Source organism: Medicago sativa, chromosome 2 (genome assembly GCF_051527215.1).
Source record: "Medicago sativa cultivar Bolivia chromosome 2, Bolivia_mono, whole genome shotgun sequence".
Lineage (NCBI taxonomy): Eukaryota > Viridiplantae > Streptophyta > Magnoliopsida > Fabales > Fabaceae > Medicago > Medicago sativa.
Window position 1 is genome coordinate 21,525,473 of NC_140750.1, and position 6,354 is coordinate 21,531,826.

The following is a 6,354-nucleotide window of genomic DNA, read 5'->3' on the forward strand; positions in this document are numbered from 1 at the left end:
TGCAAACCCTTAGATATGGGTAATTTAGGAAGATGCATTAATCGCAAGGGTTGCCTTGACAAATGTGACGAACTTCTTCAGCGTCTTCACTTGTCAGTGTACTTCAACCTTGTTTTAGACTGGGCATCAACCCATATCGTCGGCCAAATATATGGTGTCCCAACAACCCGTAATCATCGCCACTCAAGGTAGGACAAAAGATCTTGTGCGCACTAATCACACACGAATGCGGCACATCAATTTGGATCGTTCGACAAACTCCCGTCTTTCTCTCTAAGTTTCTTCGAGTCAATTACATTTGTGCTCTTTTATATAAGTGTGGCTTTGTGCCACATCCAATGTATGATTGTACTTTACACCTTTTGTACACTTTCCTTCCTTATTTTTCTCATTGACTTCAGTGTCAGAGTCTTAGTGTGTTTTACATGTACCTCCTCCCTTACCGAAGAACTACATCCACCGCACCAGAGAACTACTTCCATCACATCGAAAAGTGAAAACACATGCTAACACTCTGACGCTTAAGGTTATATTTTGGCATGTGTGTTAAGTTTAGAAGTGATCCAGTTACGAGTGAGTATACCGTTTTTGTAGTTTATTGGTATGTTCATATTCTCAGTAGAATCTGGTAATACGAACATTAATGGAATCATGCTAAGAATGAGAAACTGATGACACGGTATTTTACATTATTCTAGCTCTATTTTTTAGTCATGTTAGTAAATAAGTCTAAGGTCATTGTAGAGATATTTTAGAGGAGTTGTTTATGGTTTAAGAGACATTTTATATTATTTTCATTTGAGCCCATGTAATTACATTTCTTCCCAAAATTGATAACTCCATCGGTGTTTTCAGTCATTTTAGTGAGAAATCATGTAAATCGGCAAATCAAGAAAAACGACATTTTCCGGCCTATTTCCTGCCATAGACGCATGGTTTTAGATATTTTAGCCTTTTGATTTGTTTTTCAAGTTGGATCAAGTGGAAAAAGCCCATTAACCCAATTCTAAACTTCCCTGAAAATAGATACCCTTGCAAACATTTTTATTCATTCAGAATCTTGGCAGTGCAAGGTGAAGGTAAGCTTCAAGTAACATCTAAGGTTTCCCCAACTCCTCTCTTGAGTATATTTTGTAATTTATTCTTGTTTATGTTTTATTTTTCCATGAGTAACTAAACTCTCTTTAATTGGGGTTTTAAGTTGAACCTCTGTTTATTTGCTAAAATTCATTGATATAATATCTTTATTCAATTATGATTTAAGGCATATTTAACTTTTCAATTATTTTAATCAATGTAATGCTTTTGGATCCCTAAGCAAAAATAAGCCTTAATGGTGTGTAATATAACTTAGGCGTACTAAGTCTTACGGTTATACTTATGATCCTAGCTTAGAGTATAACGTTGACTTACATTTCTTTAACCCGAACAATAACTAAAACTGAAAGTTGCTTAATCATCTTAATCAAATTAGAGTTTTTGGGTATGATGTTAGATTATGATTCATCCTTTGAGAATTTACGTCTTGTTGATCTAGTTAAGTATAGTTATCATAATTAATTCTATAAATATATCATGGTTTCATAATCCAAACTATTGTTTATCAAGTACTCATTCATAATTGGTATTGGAATATAAAGTTAAAGGTACTCAGGGGGATGTGGTGTTTAAGCTTGATATTAGCAAAGCTTGTGATACAATTGATTGAAACTATTTCAGACGTGTTATGATGACAGTGGCTACCTAGTCCTCGACAGTTCCAACTTATGATTTTCATGGTCGTTGGTGGGGATGGGGTTCAACCCCTTCCATTACAACATAGAAAAGCATAACACACTCAAAAGGTATAAAAAAAACCTTAGGGGAAACCACAACAACATTCATCGAAGTCATTGAAGAATCGACAAAAACGTGGACAACAAGAAATCCTATTTCGCCAAATCAGAGAACCCAATCAAAACTTCATGGTTGTCTTACTTAATTTCAACAACCCAAGTGAGACATCATGACCATCTTACTTAATTTTCAGATTGCAATGACATGCTTGTTCGATGAGTACTAATTGGAATTAAAAATAGGTATACGACACAAATCAATATTGCACAACACACTCAAATAAAATTGGACGTCGCACATGACCACACAATAGAGGTCCCAATTCGATGTGTGAAGAATCAAATGTACAACAATTCATGGTAATTGTAATCGTAAACACCATTCTTTTCAATTATGATTTTAGTTAAAGTATGATGACTAGCACAAAACTAAAAAACAAAGCAATTAGATTAAAAGAAACAAATGATCAACGTCGTACTCTCACTTGGCGAGTGGTCATATGAAGAAACTATAGGAGAGAAAAATCCTAGGAGCTACTAAAGAGTTTTTTCATATGAAACCTTAGTAACCTTTACTATGCTAATATATAATGGGCTTATAAGTCTTAAATATGTAATTAATATATATATATATATATATATATATATATATATATATAGGGGATGTATCAAATGAGAGGAGCTTTTATGGTGAGAGGGTGAGAGGAGTAAGTAATTGCCATCAGATTAAGGCCAACGGTTGAGATCCTCTTTTCCTTAAAAAGTGCACAACACGGTAACCACATCTATTTCCACTTTTCTCTTCTTCCGTTTTCAATTTTCTCTCTTTTCTTTCTCTCACTTGTAATGCAATGGTCATTTTCCCTGTTCATGGAGTATCTTTTATTTCAATTAGGTTGCAGAAACATATTATCAATATCAATAACGAAAAACTTCAAAATTATGAGAATTTTTTTAAAAAATTAGACCTTGTTTAAATCGGTGACAGATAATCTTTGGATATGAACATTATATATTTGAATTTCACTGCTTCATTTTCAAAAATATTAGTCCACTATTATTTGATAATTTGCATGTTCTTTACACAACCCATCCATCACTGATTTTAATATCCTTCTTGTATCACATCCCAATTTTTTCAATTTCACTTTTGAATTTTAAATTGGAATTTAGATTTAGGTTTTTGTATTTGCTGTTTTGAACCACCAAACCTTCATAGAAAAATTGCAATCAAATTAAATCGTTTCGGTTAAGCAATGGATTAGAGGAATAGAGAAATCTTCTTAATCTTCATGATTTGTAGTTCAAGAATATCTATCGACAATTGAAAGCATTCCAAGAAATGAAAAACAGTAGAACTGAGAATTGGGGAAATTAGACACCTCAAAACATGATGAAACATGATTAAATTGAGGGATTTGTCAACCAATCATGTCATTCATCTCATGAAATTGGAGAGCTGGAAGAAAGAAAGAAAGAAAGAAACAGAAGACTGGTTATGACTTGAGGGAGAAGATGGAAAGTCATGGCTGGAAATTAAACTACAAAAATTTAACCTAGAAAAATTTGGGAACAATGGTGAGAATTCGTTGTTGTTGTTGTTTTGCTGGAATAAAAATTCATAAATTTCTAGATGCTAAGTTCTTTTTAGTCAGATCTGAAATTTGAAGAAATATGAATCTGTAATTGAGAAAACCAAAAGTCTTATGCCTTCAAGAGAAAGAGGAAAGGGGTTGGGATGAAAACATGCTAGTCTAAATGAAAGGCAAGTGGGAACACTTCAATCTGGTCTGTCCAATTTAATCTAATGGTCAATATTTGTTCCTCTCACCATAAAAGCTCATCTCATTTGATACATTCCATATATATATATATATATATATATATATATATATATATATATATATATATATATATATATATATATATATATGAGTTGTGATTATGTGATATATATTGACAGGTGATCCTAAAAGGAGTTGTGAATGACGAATATGGATTGTAGTTATGTGGTACGTGTGTTAAAAATATACGAATAATTAATATGTACCATGATTATTTGAATGATATGTGCCATAATTAACATGTACCATGATTAATATGCATGTGTGTCAGCATGTGACTTGTACATTGTAAATAACTCGATTCTCTGTTGACGATGATAATTTAATTAAGGAGTGTCTTGTGTCAACGGCGAGATAAATACCCGCGTTAGGATTTATGATCCAGTGATACATGTTGACATTATATAGGTAATATACGACGAGTCTAATGACTGTAGAACAAAAATATAATAGACTAATGATGTAGATCTACTTGTTATATCACATGTGTAGTCTACTGGAGAATTTCCAAGTAACATCGCAAAGTACCCCAACATTGAAAGCTACCACACAATCCTAGATTGCCTTTGGAGAATTGGTTGATGGGGTGAAACTAATTTGTGTTGCATTCTCATCGTGTGAAGTGTCTCTATATCATGTGAAGTCTCGTTGTGTGAAGAAAAGGTGTCGAGTAAAGCACACATATTATGTGTGCATCACGGTGTGACTTAATTAAATGTATCAAATTTACCTTTGATGTACCCGAGTTATCATAGCATGATAAATATGTTTATTTTATTCTATTACATATTTAAAGCTGTGATTATGTCTTGTAACATGAATATTGCGAATCATATGATTTAAGTAGGTGATATGATATTTGTTATACATAATGCATGTTTTGAATACATAAGTCTCATATAGATGAACATGACTCTTGCTTATAATTCTATCTTATATCATGTGCTAGAATATTTAGTTGTAACCATGCCATGCTTATGTGAACATGTGTATATGGTTGTTTTATGCATGCCTTACCTTAACATTACTTGTTTACTGATACTTTGTTGCTTGTTTTATGCACTTCCAACCCGATATCACGTATTAGAGCATAAATCACCAACTATTAGCCTAACATAACTGCGCTCTAATTCATTTGTTATGTTTTCTTTGGTCTTAAACCATATCTTTTTTTTTTTTGAATTTTCAATTATGTTTACTATTTTGCGACATTTGTTTTGGAGACAGAAAATCATATACTTCTAAGTCCTGTATTTTTTTTATGCTAAGAAATGCCTATTGTTAAACTTTTGGTTTCTTTGTTCATAAGATATTTTGGATGATTTTAATGTTATGAAACGTATAGCGTGGTGTCCTCAACCTATTTTTAAAAAATAAAATAAATGTTACCACTTTTTTGAAACTATAGCGAATCTTTTTCAAAATTAGTGCATTTTATCTTATATTTTAATCTGAGATAAACTATTGTTTATTGTTTATTTACTAAGTGCGTGTAGTGTAAAAAATAAAGAGAATTATAACATTGGGGTAGATAAATTTTTTAATCTTTAAATATATTGTTTTTTTAATTTTAGACCTTTTGGAGATTTTCTTGAAACAGTGGTGCCCCAAATACCTTAAATCAACAAATTTTTTATCATCACTATTAAAATAAGTTAAACACAACATTGTATTGAGTGACTAGAAGCAAAAGACGTATATTAGGGACCAACAACTTATTTCAACACAATTTTTTGGTTCATATAAGTTTATCGTTCTTAGTCCCTATATACATCTCCACGCGTTTAAAATTTAACATCGAAGACCAAATTTGGTGACAGAAATTATTTAGAGGAACATTGTTTGACAAAGCATTCGAGGGACTAAAAATGAAAAATGTACGAGGACAAATTTTTTATTTAACCGTATAATAATTGTCCCTAATTTGCGTAGATGCATTTTTTTTTAATATACGATGTGTGACTTAGATTGTTCGACAATGAGTGATTCTACCATTTTGAAGTTGAAATTGAATATAACTCAAACCCCAAATTTAAGTTAATATGGCGAGTATGTCTTCTACTTATTATTTTTAGGACTCAAATATAAAAAAAAAAATTAAATAATTTTATAGATATGTAGAAACCAATTAATGTGTTTATGCTTCATACTTATAATACAATAGAAGCCTGCTTCTCACACGGGTTTAACATATATATATATATATACAATAGAAGCCAATATTTAATACATATAGCTAATGTTTTTAATTTATTATTTGACTGCATTAAACATAAAAAACTATATAAGGAATATATTTTAATATTTATACAAGTTTTTCAATTTTATTATTTGTCTATCATTATAAATGGACATTTTTTAAATTGCGATATGAAATGCAATTATAGTAAAAAATACTTTAAAATTAGTATGAAATACAAAATTATGATATGAAATATAAAAAAGAGAAAAATAATATTACCTTTTTTTTTACAGGAGAAAAATAATATTGCATGTTTATTATATATAGTATCCCTCCCCTTCATCGATCCCTCTCATACAAAACATTAAATAATTTTTACATTCATAATCATACACACAAACACATGCTCACACGGGCTCTCTCTCTCTCTCTCTCTCTCTCTCTCTCTCTCTCTCTCTCTCTCTCTCTCTCTCTCTCTCTCTCTCTCTCTCTC